The sequence below is a fragment of the Oryx dammah genome, unplaced genomic scaffold (genome assembly GCF_014754425.2).
Source record: "Oryx dammah isolate SB20612 unplaced genomic scaffold, SCBI_Odam_1.1 HiC_scaffold_7, whole genome shotgun sequence".
NCBI lineage: Eukaryota > Metazoa > Chordata > Mammalia > Artiodactyla > Bovidae > Oryx > Oryx dammah.
Window position 1 is genome coordinate 27,430,905 of NW_024070191.1, and position 21,031 is coordinate 27,451,935.

Consider the following 21,031-nt stretch of genomic DNA (forward strand, 5'->3'; position numbering starts at 1 on the left):
ACGATATCATTAGGGATATACATACATACACATAGGTATATATACATATATCTCCAAATTATCATCTGGCACAGAGTGGCTACTCAGTAATGGTTTCACTGGGAATTTGAAAGTTCTGTGTCAACGACATCATAAAGTGCGATGAGAGTAGAGAACAGACAGCTACTTTGAGAATTATCATTCGGCCAGGTTTTAGAAGAGTTGTTGCTAACCCAACAAAAAATTAAGGAAAGATGACTGTCAATTGACTTTCATGAGAAAATAACCCAGAGAAGTGAAAGAGCAGGGTCCATTCAAGTTGGGTGCAAAGAGTAGGTGGCCTTGGAGGTAGATACAAATGCAAGGCTGGTGTGGCTAGCTGGAACTGAATTTAGGGAGGAGATCACCGTGTCATCACAGAGGGTGCTTAAGAAGGAGGCTAACTGGCTCCAAATTGATAGAATTAATTCTGGAGAGCAGGGCACTAGGACAGTAAAGATAGAGGGTGAATTAGGAGATGAAGGTCTTGTGGTAGGTTAATGATGATGATCAGCACCTCCTTTAGACTAGAGACAAGGAAGGTGAGACTGGGAAATGAAACGGAGGGGAGTCTGTGAAGTGAAGAGAAATAGACTCGATGGGATGTGAGATGACAGAGGATCCAAGGATGTCACCAAGCTTGGGCTGTGGAAAGGCTGCCAACATCTGCTCCAGGAAACTCAGTGGAGCATTCTTCATGAGTTTATAGGAGTCCACAGGGCAGGGGCTGAAACCAGTCCAACACCCTGTTCATTAGCACAGTCCTATCCTGGTTGTAGCCACGGGCAATGAGTATTATGCTGTGCCAGCATTTATAGGGATATCCGCAATTAATCCTCCCAACAATCTGCTGAAGCAGGGACTACCATTCTCAGATTGCAGATGAGAAAACTGAGGCTCAGCTATATGAAAAGTCTTGCCTTGTACTGCCAGCAAACATTGGAGCTGGAAATCAACCAAAAATATTTTTGATGTCAGCCCCCCTCCCCTTAACCACTTCCCTCTGTTTCTCTTTTGGAGATGCATACCTTACAGGGTTTATACTGTAAAGCCACTTAAGAGGATCACCCTCTTCAAATGAAGATCATGTCTCTTCACAGTAACCAATTTTTCTCCTGGGTTTAATATGGGAGAGAAAATGTTGACTGAAGCCAGGCTGTCTCCTTCTTTCAATTTGTTTATTATAGAAGCAACATTTGACTAAGCCAGGCACGAAACTCACAATGTCCCCCAGATCTATATTCATTCATTCAGCTGGTAGTAGCCTACTGATCTTTTCTGCTTTCTTGTTCTGTGCCACGCACGGTGTCAATTGTTTGACAATGTCTGGGATGCCTTTGGAAACTTCTCGGGCTACTCCTCCATTTTACCAACTGTCATGGAAAAAGTGTCACTCCTTTGGGATTCTGATAGCTCACAGAGGGATCATGGCGTCTCTCATTTCTGGAATTTCTGAAAATACTGCAGATCATTTTTAACCTAACATTTGAGGAACTGTATTGAGTCCTGCCCACCAGTCTTCCAGAAAATTAAGGTTTTAGATAAATGGAATATTGCCTACCATATCAGTAAACAAAGGATGTCACACTCGTCAGGGATTGCAACGACAGCCTACCGTGAGCTGCTGAGCCCTGAAGACCCTCAGGATGTGAAAACACAGGATACTGGCTTCAGATAACCGAGGTGCATATCAAAGGAGTGATTTCAGTGAGCCCAGACTCTTGCATCTTCCCATACAAGGAAAAGTGCTAAATTCCTTAACTTGAGATATCTGGTTTTCTTTAACGAAGAGTAATATTTTGACATTCAGATTGCCTGCCCTTTGTTGCAAAACTCTTGGACCCATACGTCCTGGCTCCCCCCTCAGGTCCTCAGAGCAGTCCTCTCAGTGTTACTTGAGATGTTCCCTCCCTTGAGGTCCTAAAAACTCCTGCTGAATAAAACGTAACTCTCAACTTTAAGGTGGTGAATGATTTGTTTTTTAATGCGATCATTTAAAGCCTTTATTGAATTTGTTACAGTATTGCTTCTACTTTACGTTTTGGTTTTTTGGCCACAGGCATGTGGTCTTAGCTCCCCTGCGGCTGTTTCCATCACTAAGTCGTGTCCAACTCTTTGCAACCCCATAGACTGCAGCCTGTCAGGCTCCTCTGTCTATGAAATTTTTCAGTGGAGTGGAGATTCCCTGCTAGTTCAGCTGGTAAAGAATCCACCTGCAAATGCAGGAGACCCTGGTTCGATTTCTGGGTTGGAAAGATTCCCTGGAGGAGGGATAGGTTACCCACTCCAGTATTCTTGGGCTTCACTGGTAGCTCAGATGGTAAAGAATCTGCTTGCAATGCAGGAGACCTGGGTTCAAATCCTGGGCTTGGAAGATCCCCTGGAGGAGGGCATGGCAACCCACTCCAGCATTCTTGCCTGGAGAATCGTCATGGACAGAGGAGCCTGGTGGGCTACAGACCATGGGGTTGCAAATAGAGACACGACTGACCGGCTAAGCATGCACACATGCAATACTGGAATGTGTTCCCATGTGTACCTCCAGGGAATCTTCCCAACCCAGGACTTGAACCCGTGTCTCCAGTGTCTCCTCCATTCGCAAGCAGGTTCTTTCCCACTAGTGCCACCTGGGAAGCCCCTTAGCTCTCCTATCGGGGATCAGATCCCTGCATTGGAAAGTGAGCTCCTAACCACAAGACCACCAGGGAAGTCCCAAGTTGTGAAAAATTTTTTAGTTGCCAGTTTGAATCTCAATTCAGTCTTCACAGAGAGAGACAGATCTTCCCAGTCAGGGAGGACCATGCTGGCCTCCCCCTGGGTGGAGATGCCTCAGCTGTGACTTGCATCTATGGAACATAAGGGTCTGCGGAATTAGTGCCACTGAAAGTCTCCGTCACCCACGTATTCATCCCTGCCTTGAAAATGAGATGTCCGTGCCTGTTTCGAAAATTAAAATTAGGGGATCTGGTCTCAGTGTCAAAGTGGCAATGGAAGGCAGTTGGGTGGCCATCAAAATACCATCATTACTGCAGCTGATAGGTAAGCCTGACCACCATAAATAAGAAATTCCAGAGCTCAAGGCGGGGGATCAGAGGGGCAACTTAATATTGCTTTCTCTATAAATCAGTGCAACTATGTCTAGAAGGACTGGAACGCTGCTTTGTCTTTGATTTCCAGATTATTCACTGCAGCACACACTGTGTCAACTGAAAATTTACATTAATGGCAGACCTCCAAGTCGTTGTGATTTCTTAGATGTTAGGGATTATGCTGGATTCACCTTGAGCTCTAATGTTTAGCACAACACCTGGAACTTAGAAAGTCTTTAATAAATATTGTTCAGAGCTACCGCTTTAGACCTTAACTGTCGACAGGGACGATCATAAAGCTCACAGAAGAAAGTAATTTAATTCACTCTAGAGTCTTCCCTGCATCTCTCTTACCCAAGATGAATGGCGAAAGAATATGTGGGTTGGTGGGGGAGAGGGAAGGTGGATGGGTTTATAAATGAAGATGGATTATAATATTGTAATGTTGTTCTTTTATTATGACTTAATACATCCTAAAAGAAAAAAATCTCAACCAAAGAAAGAGTAGAAAGAAAAACCTGTGGTCTCTTCAATTAATGTAATGGGGAATCTCAATTTAGCTCAAGAGAGAGTCAGTCATGCCTGGGCTTGTCTATTGAATTGGTGAGGGCAGCTGCCTGGAGCCTGTTTGCATATGGATTGACGGTCCTCTTGGGACAGTTCTCATTCTGAAGGAAGAAGTTGCCTGGCAACAAGAATTTGACCCATGGAGACAGCCTTACCCAACAGAGGAGCAAGGAAGCCTGTGTACAGTGTGGTCTGTCATCTAGATCTGTCTCCCAGCTGGATCACAGGAATATATGCCGACGTGTCACAGAAAGTGGAGAGTCTAAATGAACAAAACGGGGACAAACAAATCTGCTTTACTAATATCTTACATTGGAGAGCACTGCTGTGTTTCAGGAGTCCTCTGATAGACTCAAACCTCAATGGAATGGAGGCATTTCTCCCTTTCTCACTAAAAATCAGTTAGGGTATTGTGATGTCGCCAAAGCATTCAGTACAGTCTGTGGCTGAGCAGCAACAGTTGAGGGGGAAAAGACTCCAAAGTCCAATGAAGCATTAAGAATCAATTCCTATAAGAGGGGGACTTCCCTGGTGATCCAGTGGTTAAGACTCCCCCTTCCAAAGCAGAGGGCACAGGTTTGATCTTTGGTCAGGAAATGAAGGTCCACATGCCATGGGGTGTGTTTAAAAAATTTTCTTTTTAATTATTTTTCACAAGTATTATCATCAGTAATATTAGGTATCAGAAGACAAAAATAAATTTCAAAAATAATCTTTAAAATGCCTAAAGGATGTGGGGGTATCCAGGTGATGCTCACTGGAAGATGTCTGCCCCTGGTATATAGCAGCAAAGTGACAAAGTGGTACCCAGCAGAGGGCTGATGGGAAACTCTTGTGCCCAATGAACCTTTTAATTTTTGAAGACAACTGGTATTACTATTCCATTCCATGTTTCTCCAGGGGAACTGACAGCACCATACATATTACAGGATGCAAATTGATGCTTGCAGAGGTGAAGAAAAGAATATCCAATTTCAATGACCATCAGTACCAATGTCCCAAAGGCAAATGCATATGTTATGCTTAAAAACTCCTTTACATAAAGCTAATAGCAAAAATATTATTTACAGCTAATTTACTTTTAATATATTTAAAAATATTTTTCAAAATTTGTGTAATGGAAGACATTTACTTTACTTTTTAAACTTCTAGTTATAAGATGAATGAGTTCTGGGGATATAATGTACAGCATGGTGATTCTAGTTAACAATACTATGTTGTAAGCTTGAAAATTGGTAAGATAGGGGATCCTCAGTGTTCCCACCACATGCACACACACAAAGGTAGTAAATATGTGAGGGGATGGAGATGTCAGCTAACCTTATTATAGTGATCATTTCAAAACATATGTATAGCAAGGCACATTGCACACGGTAAACTTATACAAAGTTATATGTCAATTATATCTCAATAAGTTGGAAAAAAAGAAAGAAAGAAATGACCAGTTTGTTGTGATCCACACTGTCAAAGGCTTTGGCATAGTCGACAAAGCAAAAGTAGATGTGATATCAATCCAGAAATAGAGGTAGAGACAAGGAAGATTTAAACAGGTCCTATATGATACAAAATATACTTGAATATCTTAACATTTCTTTTGTTATTCCTTTTCCCCAGCAGAATGAGCACTTCCCCCTGAAAATTCCCAACCTCTGTGACTCCACAACTTGTAAGGCTCTGCTCTGGAAAGACTTTAAGCAAGCTTCCATCCGGGGTCATTTCTATAATTTTTTTGGCTTGATCAAAAAATTTTTGAGATGTACATGTGTAACTGAACCACTTTGCTATGTACCTGAAAATAACACAATATTGTTAATCAGCTATACTTCAATATGAAAAAATAAAAATTTTAAATGATTTTTAACAGCAAAGTCAAGTGAATGGGGTGTTTATGGATCCAGGGAGCCTTACAAAGAACCCCTGAATATGAAAAAGTACATATATGTTTAATGTATAACTGAATCATTTTGCTGTATAGCAAAAATTAGCACAACACTATAAATCAACTATGCCTCAATAAAAGAAATTTTTAAAAAAGAGGGATAACCCTGAGGTCACGCTATGCTGTAGTTGTCTACTTTAGTTACCTTTAAAGAAGGTCATGAGAAAAAGAGATCTCACCGAGGTAACTTTGTGTCAGCAGAGGGACCCAAGAGGCTTGCTTCACAGGAGGCTATCTCAGAGTTCATTTAACTGTGAATGACCGTGCAACCCAGAGGGACCCCAGGGCCTTTGAACGTGTCCATCTCTCAGCACCCTGGTGGCTCATGTGAATCCACAGGGGACTTAATGGCTGGTGAGACAAGATGTACCCCCTTGTCCCACACTGAGGAGAATCCTCTGCTGGGCCATCCTCCCTTCCTTATCTCCTGAAACTTTGTAATATACATCAGGACAACAGGTGAGGAGAGCACTTGAGTAGCTAGAGAAACTTCCTGACAGCACAGAAAGAGAGCAGGTATGGGAACAGAGGGGTGAGAGAAGGAACAGCCCCTTCCCGGTCTGAGTTCCTAAGACAAGATTTTCTTGGCGTTTGGGCTGAGGAGGGAGAGACAATTTGGGTTCCTGGGCATAGGAATGAGAGAAGGAAAGAGGACAAATGGAAAAAAGAGAAATATAAGATCTCTGTGTGAATGCTTTATTAACTATAATTCCTTTTGGTTTCATTAACGTAAAGGTTTACATATGTCCCCTCCATCCTGAACCTCCCTCTCATCTCTCTCCCCATTCCACTCGTCTAGGTTGTTAGGCTGATTCATGTTGATGTTTGGCAGAAACCAACACAATTCTGTAAAGCAATTATCCTTCAATTAAAAAATAAATTTTAAATTTTAAAAAGAAAGGAAAAAAAAAAGTTTTAATCTGCTTTTCTGTTGCATTTTAGTCCCAGAGGGGTGTGACTTTGAAAGCAACTGTGATGATACTGAGTGGTCCCTTCGCATTAGAGAGTATATACTTGGAAACCATATCAGTGTGTGATTCTTTGGAAAAATGACATCCCGCCTCCATCAGCCTAAAGTTGAAAAGACACCAAAACTGTTTTAAGGAAAAGACCGCCCCCATGTGGGAGTCCTTGGTTCAGTTCAATTCAGTTGCTCAGTCGTGTCCAACTCTTTGCGACCCCTTAGACTGCAGCACGTCAGGCCTCCCTCTCCATAACCAGCTCCCAGAGTTTACTCAAACTCATGCCCATTGAGTTAGTGATGCCATCCAACCATCTCATCCTCTGTCGTCCCCTTCTCCTCCCGCCCTCAATCTTTCCCAGCATCTGGGTCTTTTTCAACGAGTCAGTTCTTCACATCAGGTGGCCAAAGTATTGGAGTTTCAGCTTCAGCATCAGTCCTTCCAATGAATATTCAGAACTGATTTCCTTTAGGATGGACTTCCTTTAGGTTGGATCTCCTTGCTGTCCAAGGAACTCTCAAGAGTCTTCTGCAACACCACAGTTCAAAGCATCAATTCTTTGGCGCTCAGATTTCTTTATAGTCCAACTCTCACATCCCTACATGACTACTGGAAAAACCATACCTTTGACTAGATGGACCTTTGTTGGAAAAGTAATGTCTCTGCTTTTTAATATGCTGTCTAGGTTGGTCATAACATTTCTTCCAAGGAGCAAGCGTCTTTTAATTTCATGGCTGCAGTCACCATCTGCAGTGAGTTTGGAGCCCCAAAAATAAAGTCTCTCACTCTTTCCATTGTTTCCCCATCTATTTGCCATGAAGTGATGGGACCAAAATCACTGCAGATGGTGATTTCAGCCATGAAATTAAAAGACACTTGCTCCTTGGAAGAAAAGTTATGACCAACCTAGATAGCATATTCAAAAGCAGAGACATTACTTTGCCGACTAAGGTCCGTCTAGTCAAGGCTATGGTTTTTCCAGTGGTCATGTATGAAGGTGAGAGTTTAACTGTGAAGAAGGATGAGCACTGAAGAATTGATGCTTTTGAACTGTAGTGTTGGAGAAGACTCTTGAGAGTCCCTCGGACTGCAAGGAGATCCAACCAGTCCATTCTGAAGGAGATCAGCCCTGGGTGTTCTTTGGAAGGAATGATGCTAAGGCTGAAACTCCAGCACTTTGGCCACCTCATGCAAAGAGTTGACTCATTGGAAAAGACTTTGATGCTGGGAGGGATTGGGGGCAGGAGGAGAAGGGGACGACAGAGGATGAGATGGCTGGATGGCATCACTGACACAATGGACGTGAATCTGAGTGAACTCTGGGAGTTGGTGATGGACAGGGAGGCCTGGTGTGCTGTGATTCATGGGGTGGCAAAGAGTCAGACCTGACTGAGCAACTGAACTGAACTGAACTGAACTGAACTGAACTGATGGGACCAAATCCCATGATCTTAGTTTTCTGAATGTTGAGTTTTAAGGCAACTTTTTCACTCTCCTCTTTCACTTTCATCAAAAGGCTTCTTTGTTCCTCTTTGCTTTCTGCCATAAAGGTGGTGTCATCTGCATATCTGTGGTTATTGATAGTTCTCCTCAGTAGTGACTCCTTGACCCCAGCCTGTCAGGCCCAAATGAAATCCTAAGAGATGGTTCTGTTGCTCAAATTAATGAAATGTAGGCTGTCTTCTCCAGACCTGCTTTATCTCCCCGAGTGGGAGCAGTCTTCTGCAGAGGTGGGACACTTTTTAGAAAGACGTCCCACGAGCCAGCACATTTGTAAGATATATACCAACTCTGAGTCAGCAGATGAGAAAGCTGCAGGAGACTTGGAGAGGATTAGGGTTCCTATCAATTAGGTGGGTTTCTGGTCGTAGAGCCAGAGCTGACCCCTGGGGAGGGAGCAGACTGATGAGCGGTGAACTTCCTGGGCCGGCAGAGACTAGGACAGCAGAGGCATCAGTCTCTGGTTTAGCAAGTCTATCAGACTCTCTTTTTTTTCCCCCCAATCCCCTCCCATGTCTCTGTCCAGCTCTGCACTCTCATGCCCTAGACTCTGCTGGAAATGGCTAATGTCCTCTACTCACAGCCTTCAGAGGACTGTTCTGGGCCTGGGGGTTTATATCCAGCCACCTTGCTCCTCCTGTTGGTCCATGGCCAATGAGTGAACGGTGCTAAAAGATCCCAGCTTCTTAACCTCAAGGTGCTGCAAGTCTCCAAGTCTTCATTCATACCAGGGTTCTTGACACTATCAAGATGACCTTGCTTGCTTCCTTTTCCTAAAATTTATTTATTTATTCATCTTTGGCTGTGCTGGCTCTTGGTTGCCGCGCATGGGCTTTCTCTAACTGCGGCCAGCGGGGGCTTGTCTTGCTGCAGAGCACGGGCTCTCGATGCTTGGGCTTCAGTAGCTGTGGTTCGCGGGCTCTAGAGCACAGGCTCAGTAGGTGTGGTGCGTGGGCTTAGTCGCCCCACTGCATGTAGGATCTTGGTTCCCAAACCGAGGATCGAACCCAGGTCCCCTGCACTGGCAAGCAGATTCTTATCCACTGCGCCACCAGGGAAGTCCACCTTGCTTTCTTCTTCTTTCTTTATTCTCCTTCTCTCCTTTTCTTACTGATTTCTTCTGGGGCCTCTTCCTTAATAAATCACTGCCCTGACATCTTTGGCTCACTGTCGGCTTCTGGGACAAGACAGCTCTAATAAAACAGACCCGGAGATACCGAAACGAAGTGGCAGAAAAAATGACCTGTTTGTTGTTGCTCTTCCTGTATTGGTATCGCGTGGACAAAATGTGTGATGGAGTGACTGCCAGACCATCCAGGAAGCTGGCTGTTCAAGGTTCCTGTGGGGACTCTGCCAAGGGAAATGTAAGCAACCCACAAGGAACCTGGCCCTGCCATGACAGCGTAGTTATTTTCTAATATGAGGGACCCGCCATTTAAAATTTCAAAACCAGAGATTATGTATCATGGTATTTGAGAAAACCTGGCTTTATTTAAGACTGAACTAAAAATGAAGCTATATTCCAGGATCACAGAGAAAGAAAATATAAGAACACGGAAAAGGTATGATGACTAAAATTTAGAGGCCTTCAGGACTTACTCTACTATCTTAGGGAAAGCATGTGATCTGTTGGTGTTTTACTGTGGTGGTTTAGTCACTCAATTGTGTCCGACTCTTTGTGACCCCATGGACTGTAGCCTGCCCGGCTCCTCCCTCCATGGGATTTCCCAGGCAAGAATACTGGAGTGGGTATCCATTCCCTTCTCCTGGGGATCTTCCAGACCCAGAAATCGAACCCGAGTTTCCCGAGTCTCCTGCATTGGCAGGTGGAGTATTTACCACTGAGCCACCTGGGAAGCTCCTGGGTAGACCTATAGGTGATATTTATTTTCTTTATTGTTTCATGTTTGATTCAAAAAATTTTTATAATTAACAGGCACTCATTTATAATTATAAGAATAAATGAAAAAAAAAAAAAAAACCAGTCCAGTCAGAACATACCTGGTTTGATCTGCAGCTTGAGTGGAATTTGGGCATATCGTCCCTTTTTGTAATTCTGTATCTTCTGTTGCTGTCTAAAGGTTCACAAGGGCAGAGACCTTCTTGTCTTTCTCATTCATCACTGTGTGTCTGTTGAGTGTCAGAGATCTGCACGTGGTAGGCTGTCAATAGATAGGTGTTAAATGAATGAATAAATAAAGACAGTGATGAGGAACTGGGCTTCCCAGGTGGCACAGCAGTAAAGACTCTGCCTGCCAATGCGGGAGACGCAAGAGACCTGGGTTCGATCCCTGGGTTGGGAAGATCCCCTGGAGGAGGGCATGACAACCCACTCCAGTATTCCTGCCTGGAGAATCCCCACGGATGGAGGAGACTGGTGGGCTACAGGCCATGGGGTCGCAGAGTCGGACCCGACTGAGCAGGCATCCACCAGACCATGATGAGGAGCAAGGTGGTCCCCTAAAAGAAACAACGGATCAATGAGATTCGTAAGGGTCAGCACGGAACTGCAGGAAAGTGGTAATTCACACGGCTGAGCTATCAGGTGTTGAGAAACATGGTGGGAGCCGCGAGGAGCCCCAGAAGGGTCAGAACCTCCCGTGGAAGCCAAGCACTCTCTGAGTTCCTGTATATGCAGCATCTCACTATCCTTGATGCCTGTGGGATGCTTGTTATGTCTTCCCACGTATAGATGAGACTCTGACACTCCCTAAGCTTAAATGCATTGCACAAAGTTGAGATATTGTAAAAGGAGTTGACCTCCAAAGCCAGTGATATTCTGCTCCTAAGGAGCCTTGTTGATTCCTGTACTACAGAGGCCATGACCTTTGAAGTCTTGTTTAAGCAGGCAGACAGACTCTTAAAGGCAACAAAATGCCACTGAGTTTGAGAAAAGGATTGATGTGATTGTTAGGGCAAGAAGCTGGAGCAAAGCATAATGGATACTCCTGGATGGTAGAGCAAGAGGTAATATTTATTTTCTTCTTTATCCTTTTATGTATTTTTCAAATTATTTACAATAAATTTGCAAAGGAACAAATCATTTTCGTTTCTCCCTTCATCTTTCTTTATGTTACTTTTATAGTTAAAATTCCCACATTTCTTACGTCTTTGGGTTAATATACAGAATAGTTTTAGTAAAATGCCATAATTGCTTGAAAGGAGTAAAAGAAGGCACGAAGATTTGGGGGTAATTCAGAGATCAGAGGGTAAAGAATCAGATATAGCTCTTTTGTTTCATTCAATAATCTTTATCGGAGACTTACTGTCCATCAGTCATTCTCTGTGTACCTGAAAAGCATCATAAAGGAGACAGATAGTATCTCTGCCTTCTTAGAATTATAGCCCAGGAAGTAGACAACGATCATTTTCATTGTAGGTGGGAGAAGGTTAAGCCAAAGGTTCACGAAAGACCGTCATGAAGCAGAGTCCACAGTGTGAAGTGCAGTCAGAATGGAGGCAAGGTGTTTAGGAGGTGTCATGGGATGGAGAGAGAGTGAGGGGGCAGCAAGGCCGGGAAGCCTGAAGGTCCCAGTGTTCCCAGGGAGCTGGCCTCCGATCCCTACAGCAGCATTTCAACATCACATTTCCTTTCTAGGTACCTGCAGTCAGGGAAAAGAATGACCACAGTAAAACCTCGGCGTAAGTCCTGCTTGCCTGAGAAAAATGAGCTCTGAATCATTAGCAAGGCAATCACTGCTACACACTCACCATCACCGTTTTCTGATCCCGGTCTCTTTTCCATGAGTGCACCTCATGGTGTGGATTCAATGATATGCAAATGGTTACACGCTTTGGAGGTATTTCTGGGCTTGATTGTTCTATGCCATGCACCACTTATGTAGGTTATGAATTAACTAATAAATCTGTGTTTCTTCATAAGTTTAGGATCAAAAGGTCTCACTCCTTTCTCTGATACCAAGTTAATGTAACTATCTCTGGTGCCAGCAAATGAAGACTAAACTGTAGCCATTAGTACAATCTAGTTCACACATACCTGGTCCCCAAAACTACCCCTCATCTTTCCTAGTGATTGAGCGATGATGTCTCTGTTATTATGAATAATTTACCCTAGATGCAATGCCATCTATCTCAACTTTGTGTGGGTTAGACCCAATAAATATTTGTTTCAACATAAGCAATTGTTCACATCCTTTGACCCATATTTAGAACTCTATCCTAACAAAATAATTCTATGACAAGAAAAACAAAATTTTGCCAAACGATGTTTACCACAACATTATATATGGTTTGAAAAAGTAAAAGCAATCTAAATACACTACAATAGAAAATTATTAAAAATAAGTATAATTCCTTTCAGATGATGAAATACTATACCATTATGTAATTTTTTGCAGTAACACAGAAAAATGATGATGCCAAGGTATTTTGTGAAAAACTGTAAGCAACTCGTATAAACGTCATTATTATAATTATGTAAAATGAAAATAGTGGTTTTCTTTGGATAATGATACTGTTAGTGCTCTTTTTCTTTTATAAAGGAAATACATGTTTTAACTTGAGAAAGCAATTTTTGAAAAAAAATTTTTTTCTTGTTTTATCCAATAGTCAATCACATGCTTTTATGAAGAAAAATGCTGCACACTGCTCCAAATGTCTATTGTTTCTATGAAGCCCAGCCATCTGGCAGAATTCATAGGAGATGACAGGCCACTGCTAATTTTCCTCCCTATCTAGAAAATGTCCAAAACATGAGGGTCATTTGCATCAAATATAAACAAAGCCAGACACTAGCTGAAACAGTAAGGTCAGATTTTAATCAGTAACATGCTACCACGCAGGGGTGTGTCCAGCATGCAATTGAATTCAATTTCGATTTTTACAGAAGTGACTGGATGTTTTAAAGGGAGGGTGAGGGAATGAGAAGGGAGGTGAACAGAGGCTTTGAGTAGTCAGGGAAGTGAAAAATCACAAAAACTGGAAAGGGGAGGGTTGGTCCATGTGAAACCCATCTGGATGTGTTACCTGGTACGTCTCAAAGTTGGAGTACAACCCTCCCACAGAGACTGGGAGACAGAGATCCCATCTTCAAGTATTGGCCAGAACAAACTATAGATTTTAAGGGAGCCTAGACTTTTCCCAGGCAGGCACTCCAGGGATGTGACTTTGAACTATTAGAAGCTATGTCAGCTTTTGTTTTTTTTTTTTTTTTTTTTTTAATTTTCATCTTGATTTTTACTTCTGATTAATTTTCTTTATTTATTTTTAATATAAATTTATTTATTTTAATTGGAGGCTAATTACTTTACAATATTGTATTGGTTTTGCCATAGGGGGCAAGGTTAATACTTACTTGAGCAGAGAGCTCAGAGGAGCCTGGTTCAAGTTTGGTCAAGGTGAGAATTTTGTCATTCTACAGGACATTTCAAATTCCCTATGCTGCCCTGATTGGCTGACTATTGATCTTTGAAGGCAGTTCAAATGCTATTAGAAATCAAATTGGGTAGAGTAGGAAGGGGAAATGCTTATGTAGAGATCTGATCAGAAGCACGCTGCTTCCCCAAGAGGGCTTCAGGACCACAGAGCATATGACCTGCTCTTCTCAGACAGCTGATTAGTGGTAGACTAAGACCCCCTTTCCTGACCCCTAATTCAGTTCTCTCTGCAACACATTATGCTATACCATAGGAAATTGCCATTTTTGTAGATTAGAAATGATGCCATATCATTAATTTCATTTTATTTAACCTAATAATCTTGCCCACCTTGATGCAATTTTAAGGGCTCTTTGGGATGGAAAAAAAGACAAAACAAAGCAAACAAATCTATACTTTTTCTGAGACCTAAATTCCCTAAGAGAAAAACCTCTCTTCATCATCAGAGCTCTGATTCAAAGCTCAGACCTGTGATTTCAAAAGAGAATGCCCCCAGTAAAAGTGAAACATTGATTAAAGCTTTCTAGATGGATTAAAGTAGACCCTTTCCTAGATGTCAAGTTAACCAGAAGAGCACTAAATTTCTGAAAGGCTTGGGGGGAAAGTGTATAGTAAGAAATAGATATCAATGAAACAATTACTACTTGCCGATATGAGCAAATTTGTTTCGTAATTGTTACATATGTAATCCTCCCGGCATCCTTATGAACTAGACATCATTCTCCTTTTCTTTTTAAAAATGTTCATTTATTTCTGACTATGCTGAGTCTTCATTGCTGCACGCTGTCTTTCTTTCGTTGCAATGCTCCGGCTTCTCATTGTGGTGGCTTCTCTTGCAAAGCGTGGGCTCTGGGGTGCATGGGCTCCGGGGCTCGTGGCACATGGGCCCAGCTGCCCCATGGCAGATGGTATCTTTCTGGACCAGGGATTGAGCCTGTGTCCCCTGCATTCGTAGGGAGTTACCCAATCACTGGACCACCAGGGAAGTCCCTCCTGTCCTTAGTTGATAAATTGAGATAGAAAGCTGCATTTAATTGCCCAAAGTGCTACTGACATAGCCAAGATTTATCTTGAGTCTCGATCTACTACATGCCTTCTATCAGAATGTTTACAGTATGCCTTGCTGCATCCCTAAGAATTGTTGCACAAGGTTTTTTGGGTTTTTTTTTTTCTAATTTAAAGATAAATTTATCCTTTCTGATTCATATACTCTGGGTTGGTCTAAATTTTGAGAGAAGTAAGAGGTATCTTGTTTAAAGGCTTGTCAAATCTTGGGAAGTCAGTCATACTCTAACAGGTAATAAGATTCTCTCTGTTTTTCTTTCTTATTGCTCCCAATCTTAGCCTCTCCTTATACTACTAATCTGAGTTTCACTTTTAAAAACTACAAGCAGGAGGGAGAACCATTTCCCCTACGATGTATTGAAGAGGTCAATAAATACTTTCTTGAAAAAGCAGTATAAAGCTGGACAGAACTATCAAAAACAGCCGTTGGAATGCTCCAAAGATTGACCAAAGGCTTTGAAAACTCTGAGAAACACTTACTCGTGAAAGCTGCGGCTGCTGCTGCTAAGTCGCTTCAGTCGTGTCCAACTCTGTGCAACCCCATAGACAGCCTCCCACCAGGCTCCCCCATCCCTGGGGATCTCCAGACAAGAACACTGGAGTGGGTTGCCATTTCCTTCTCCAATGCATGAAAGTGAAAGAAAAGTGAAAGTGAAGTTGTTCAGTCATGTCCAACTCTTAGCGACCCCATGGACTGCAGCCTACCAGGCTCCTCCGTCCATAGGATTTTCCAGGCAAGAGTACTGGAGTGGGGTGCCATTGCCTTCTCTGATTCGTGAAAGCTACTCACCCACAGATGAAAACAGCACTGTGAGTGGTGTTCTTGTCAGGGCAGTTTCCATCCTTCCTTCTGGTGATATATATAGATTACCCAGAAGAAAATTGAAAATTTGTCTAAAAATGCAAAGTTAAAGAATGGTTTAAAATAAGAAAATGAAGAAACCCGTTAAATCAGTAATGTCATAAGAAAAGCAACAGAAGTTTTCAACAGAATCTCATGATATCCAATGACTTCTTTCTAGAGCATGCACCTTAAAGATATGAACATACGATTGCCATAGGTTTCAACTATAATGTGGTGCTGGGTTCTCAAATTCTCCAGTCCTTGCGACATAACCAACTGGGAAACGTCGAGGCTTACAATTCAGACATTTGCTTTCCAAAGTTTGACGATCACGGATCTCTTGAAAAAGATTTAGAACATTAGTCCTGAGGTTTTTTCAACTTTCATTATTTTCCAGATTGCGAGGACTTCCCTGGTGGTCCAGTGGTTGAGAATCTGCCTGCCAATGCAGGGGACACGGGTATGATCCCGAGTCTGGGAAGATCCCACATGCCGTGGAGCAACTGAGACCACACACCACAACTATTGAGCCTGGGCTCTAGAGCCCAAGTGATGCCACTACTGAAGTCAGCCTGCCTAGAGCTCATGCGCCCCCACAACAGAAGCCACTGCAATGAGAAACCTATGTATCACAACTAGAGAGTAGCCCCTATTTGCTGCAACTAGCGAAAGCCTCTGCACAGAAACAAAGACCCAGTGCTGCCAAAAATAAAATAAAATTTTAAAATTGCATACATTCAAAGGTTAGCCTTGTAAATATAACCACTGAATATAAGTAAGGAATTGTCTTGGAGAGGGGGAAAATACCTATTTATTTCATCACTTCCTTGCTTAAATACTGTTTTTATTAGAAAAATATTCATTGTATTACAGCAAAGTGAAGTGAAAGTCGTTCAGTCATGTCTGACTCTTTGCGGCCCTGTGTGGAATTCTCCAGGCTAGAATTCTGGAGTGAGTAGCCGTTCCTCTCTCCAGGGGATCTTCCCAACCCAGGGATAGAACCCAGGTCTCCCGCAGACAGATTCTTTACCAGCTGAGCCACAAAGGAAGCCCAGACTATAGAGTGTCAATAATCAAATAGCATGTGAGCTAAGGCAGTCATAGGAGGAGTTATTTTCCTATGGAAGTTTGTTTACCATAGACTATAATTTTCCTATGGAAATTTGTTTGCTAAGCTAAGTTGCTTCATTCGTGTCCGACTCTGTGCGACCCCACAGACGGCAGCCCAACAGGCTCCTCCATCCATGGGATTTTCCAGGCAAGAACACTGGAGTGGGTTGCCATTTCCTTCTCCAATGCATGAAAGTGAAAAGTGAAAGTGAAGTCACTCAGTCATGTCTGACTCTTAGCAACCCCATGGACTGCAGCCCACCAGGCTCCTCCATCCATGGGATTTTCCAGGCAAGAGGACTGGAGTGGGGTGCCATTACCCTCTCTGACGGAAATTTGTTTACCATGGATTGTAATATAAGAACTATAGTTCTATAATAAAAAAATATTTTTTTAAGAAAGGCAACCAAGTGTCTTTCATGCCAATTAATATGAGAAAGCTCACTTGTCCATGACAGAAGACCACGTAAACTTTGATTTTTGACATCTGGTTTCTGGAGGAGGATGAGGTATAGACAAGCATGAAAGCAGCGCAGGTCTCCATCAGGAATAGGGGGTGAGCTCAGAGCAGGAGGGTAGCATGTGGCGTGTGCAGGGGAGCCGAATGCAAAGACAGGAGAATTGATGGGAAAGAGGGTAGTGGAGGCAGAAAGGAGAGGGGTGGCAGGCGGCGTGTGTCTTCACGTTGAGGAAGTTTCACAGCAGCAGGGAGTGTTGTCCTTGCACAAGTCTGTTCTACCTGGTGACATATCCCTGCTTGGGAGCCATTCCAGGCCACAGTTGTTCCTGTCACCTGCCGTGGAAACAGCTGAGGGTCATGAGCGCACGCGCATGGCTGTGCCTTTCTGTCTTGCTTTAGAGAGGAAACGCTCATAAGGAAATCCGTCTGGAAGCCATAGAGGTGGGAGCCATTCCAAATTATTTCCAGCACGCATCTCTACAGAGATATTCCCTTAGCTACCTAAGGCTTAATATTACCCAATTTCTGCTTGCATAAAATGTAATTTTAGTATGGAGGTAATAAATTGTTCCTTTTGGAAAATTTGAAAAAGTAACAAAATAGAAGGGAAAAGCTACAGGTAATCCTGCCACACCCAGGAGACATGAACATTTTTATTGTTGCTTAGTCCCTAAGTCGTGTCCGATTCTTTTGAGACCTCATGGACTGTAGCCCGCCAGGCTCCCCTGCCCATGAGATTCTCCAGGCAAGAACACTGGAGTGGGTTGCCATTTCCCTGACCCAGAGACTGAACCCGTGTCTCCTCCTTGGCAGGCAGCTTTTTTTTACCACTGAACCACCTGGGAAACCCCATGAACATTTTTAGGCAGATTCTTGTCTTTGTTTTTGTGCTGATCCTCTGAGTTGTGGTGTGATTACAATGTACACAGTTTTTGTGTCTTCCTTGTTTTGTTTATTCACAGGCCTTTTCTATGATGTTGTAAATGCTTGGTAAACATCATTTTTCATAGTTGCCTGATTAAAATCTTTTCGTTCCCAGTTTTCTGGCTATTACAAATGATATGTAATGTACATTTTTGTGCATTGAATGTATTTTTCTAATTCTATTTCAGAGTATTTGCTTAGGATAGATGCCAGGAATAGAATGAGTGGGTTCAAGTGGAAAAACTAATTTTTCAGGCTCTTGATTTGTATTTTTTTTTTCCTGAAATAGTTACATGCCCACCAGCAATAGCTGGTGTCCTTTTCACTCAATCCTTAATGGCAGTGTATATTTTCATTTAAGAGGTTGCTAATTTCATATTCTCTAATCTAATTGAAAGATATTAATGGTAAAACAACAATAAACAAAAAACACAACAAAAATAATAAAACAGTAAAACTTTTCTTGCTTGTGTGCTCAGTCATGTCGGACTATTTGTGACCCTGTGGACTGTAGCTTGCCAGGCTCCTCTGCCCATGGGATTCCCCTGGCAAGAATACTGGAGTGGGTTATGACCATTTCCTTTTCTAGGGGATCTTACCCATCCAGGGATTGAAACCGCATCTGTCGCGTCTCCCGCATCAGCACGCAGATTCTCTACCACTAGCCCCACCTGAAAATTGGCCTTTGAATGCTCACTATGGACTAAATACTCGATGTGCCTGAACTCTGGTCTTCTCCCCCTGTTGGGTAGGTGTTAGGTTATGCCTAGTTAACAAACGAGGAAATCCAGGCACATACGTTAAGTAAACTGGCTCAAGTTTATGGAGCTGGAATCTGTATTTCGAACCTATTTACTAACCTATCAAATCTTCATTCATTTAAAATTAAGATATTTAGGATGTCCCCGATGGTCCAGTGGTTAAGCCTCCATGCTTACAATACAGAGGGTGCAGGTTAGATTCCTGGCTAGGAAACTAAGAATCCCTCATGCTTCGCAGACCAGCTGAAAGAGAAAAAAAAAAAAAAACAAATACGTACGTAAAATTAAGATGCTGTCACTTGCTGACTTTGGTCCATTCCGGATTTTGTCTGGTTTTCCCGTACCTGTATCTGTTTCCTTTATTTTTTTATTTTGCTGTTGGGGGTGGCAAGCGGGGAAGGCTTCACTTAGCCTTTAGAGTTGAAACACCAGCTCTCTGTGAGGTTTCACTGAGTCATCTTCTTCTTCAAGTGACTGTCTCATCTTGATGGTTCTAGAGCCCCATCACACAGGTAATGTAATGACTTTGGGGTACATGGATCTTTCCAACTAAAGTGTGGGCTCATCTGGAACAGAAAAAAATGTGCCATCCATGGTCTGACTTAAGGTCATTACAGTTTTTGTCTATTTTTCTCTACCAGTTGACAATTGAAAAAAAAAAAAGCATAACATGAAGGTTGTGAGTTAAGTTTTTGGGGAGCAAAATGAGGACTATAGCCCTGGAGTATCGAGATACTGCTCCAAAGAGGTAGGGGGATGGTCAGGATATAAGTGATTTTCGTGAAGGGGGAGTACGTGCAATCAAGCACAGATGTTTGCAGATTTCTGCTAATCTCATGAAGGTCACTGCTAGTGAGAAGGAGCAGAAGTCACCATGAAGGACTTTAGTACTTTTCTAGATATGAAAATATACAAGATTTGGGCTCGCAAAAATCAGCTCTTGAAAATACCTAACCATCTGAAGTCCTGTTCTGCCAGTTTTCCCCAGAGCACAGAGGGCCTCATTCTTGATCCTCACCCTGAACTCCTTTCAGGTGTTGTTGAAGGTCAGCAGCTGCAGCAGCTCACAATTTAATCCTTGTAGAGGAAGATGGCCCGTGCCAACTGGTAGGTGACATGGTCCTTCCCTGTCTTTCCTACTCTGATGAGTCAACTGGAAGGCCTGGTTTCTATCTGTTTTATCTGGATGCTCACCAGCACAGCAATGCTCTTTGCTGGCTGTGATTAGGTTTGTGTACGTGTGCTGTGCTCAGTCATGTCCAACTCATTGCAACCACATGGACTGTAACCCACCAGTCTCCTCTGTCCATGGGATTTCCCAGGCAAGAATACTGGAGTGGGTTGCCATTTTCTCCTCCAAAGGGTCTTCCTTATACAGGGATCAAACCTGAGCCTACTACATCTCCTTGCACTGGCAGGTGGATTCTTTCACCACTGAGCCACCTGGGAAGCCACGGACAGGTTTAGGCCACTCCCAAGTCTCACCCAGACCTGCCTTCTCTCCGTGGACCACCGCTATCGCTGTTTCTGCTACTTAAAATTCTTGCCTCCAACAGTCTATCCAACAATTCGAAAAATACTGGGGCACTAATTATTTTTAAAAGTTCTTCAGATGACTTTAATGCAACAGGACAGAGGATCCTTCTCTGGATGTTTTAGTTTGGTAGCTTGGCTGCAAAATGGATGCTTTGGAATTCTTGGCCCTCATTCTGTTGTGCTTTCTAGAGAAAGCCTTCTGTGCAGTTCGATCAAAGATCAACCATTCCATCTCTCTGCAAGTGCCTGTCAATAAAGCGGAAAAGAAAATTAAGAAATTAAAAAGGTGTTAGAAATGAACTAAGCATGATGACAATACCAGTAATAATAAAACTAATGTTTATTGACTATATTATGTGCCAGACACTGTATCTCCATTATATCTTTTACTCTGAGGCTGGTCTTATGAAATAGAGGATTATTATTTTCATTTTATAAATGATTTTATGATTTAGAAACATTAACTTATTTGATTAAGATGACACAACTAGTGAGTCTGGAAGCAGGACTTCGGAGAGGCAGCTCGACTTCCAGTTGACATAACCAACCATGACAGAATGCTGAGGTGGTGTGGGGGTAGGGGAGGGGGCAGGATTTATGGGAAGAAATAGCCTAACCCTAGATCTTTAATGTTTAAATAGCAAATATAAATAAGAAACAAGCAGAAGATTGGTATTATAATAAACTTTGTTTTTATAGCTATACACAAAGAAAAAACTCACCTTCCTTTTCAAGTATCCATGAAATGCTTACAGAATGTGTTCAATTCTGGGCCAAAAATAAAATGTTGAAAACCAGAAACTATGCAAGCTATATTTATAGATGAAAATAAACTCTAAAATTAGCAGATTTTAGTAGTA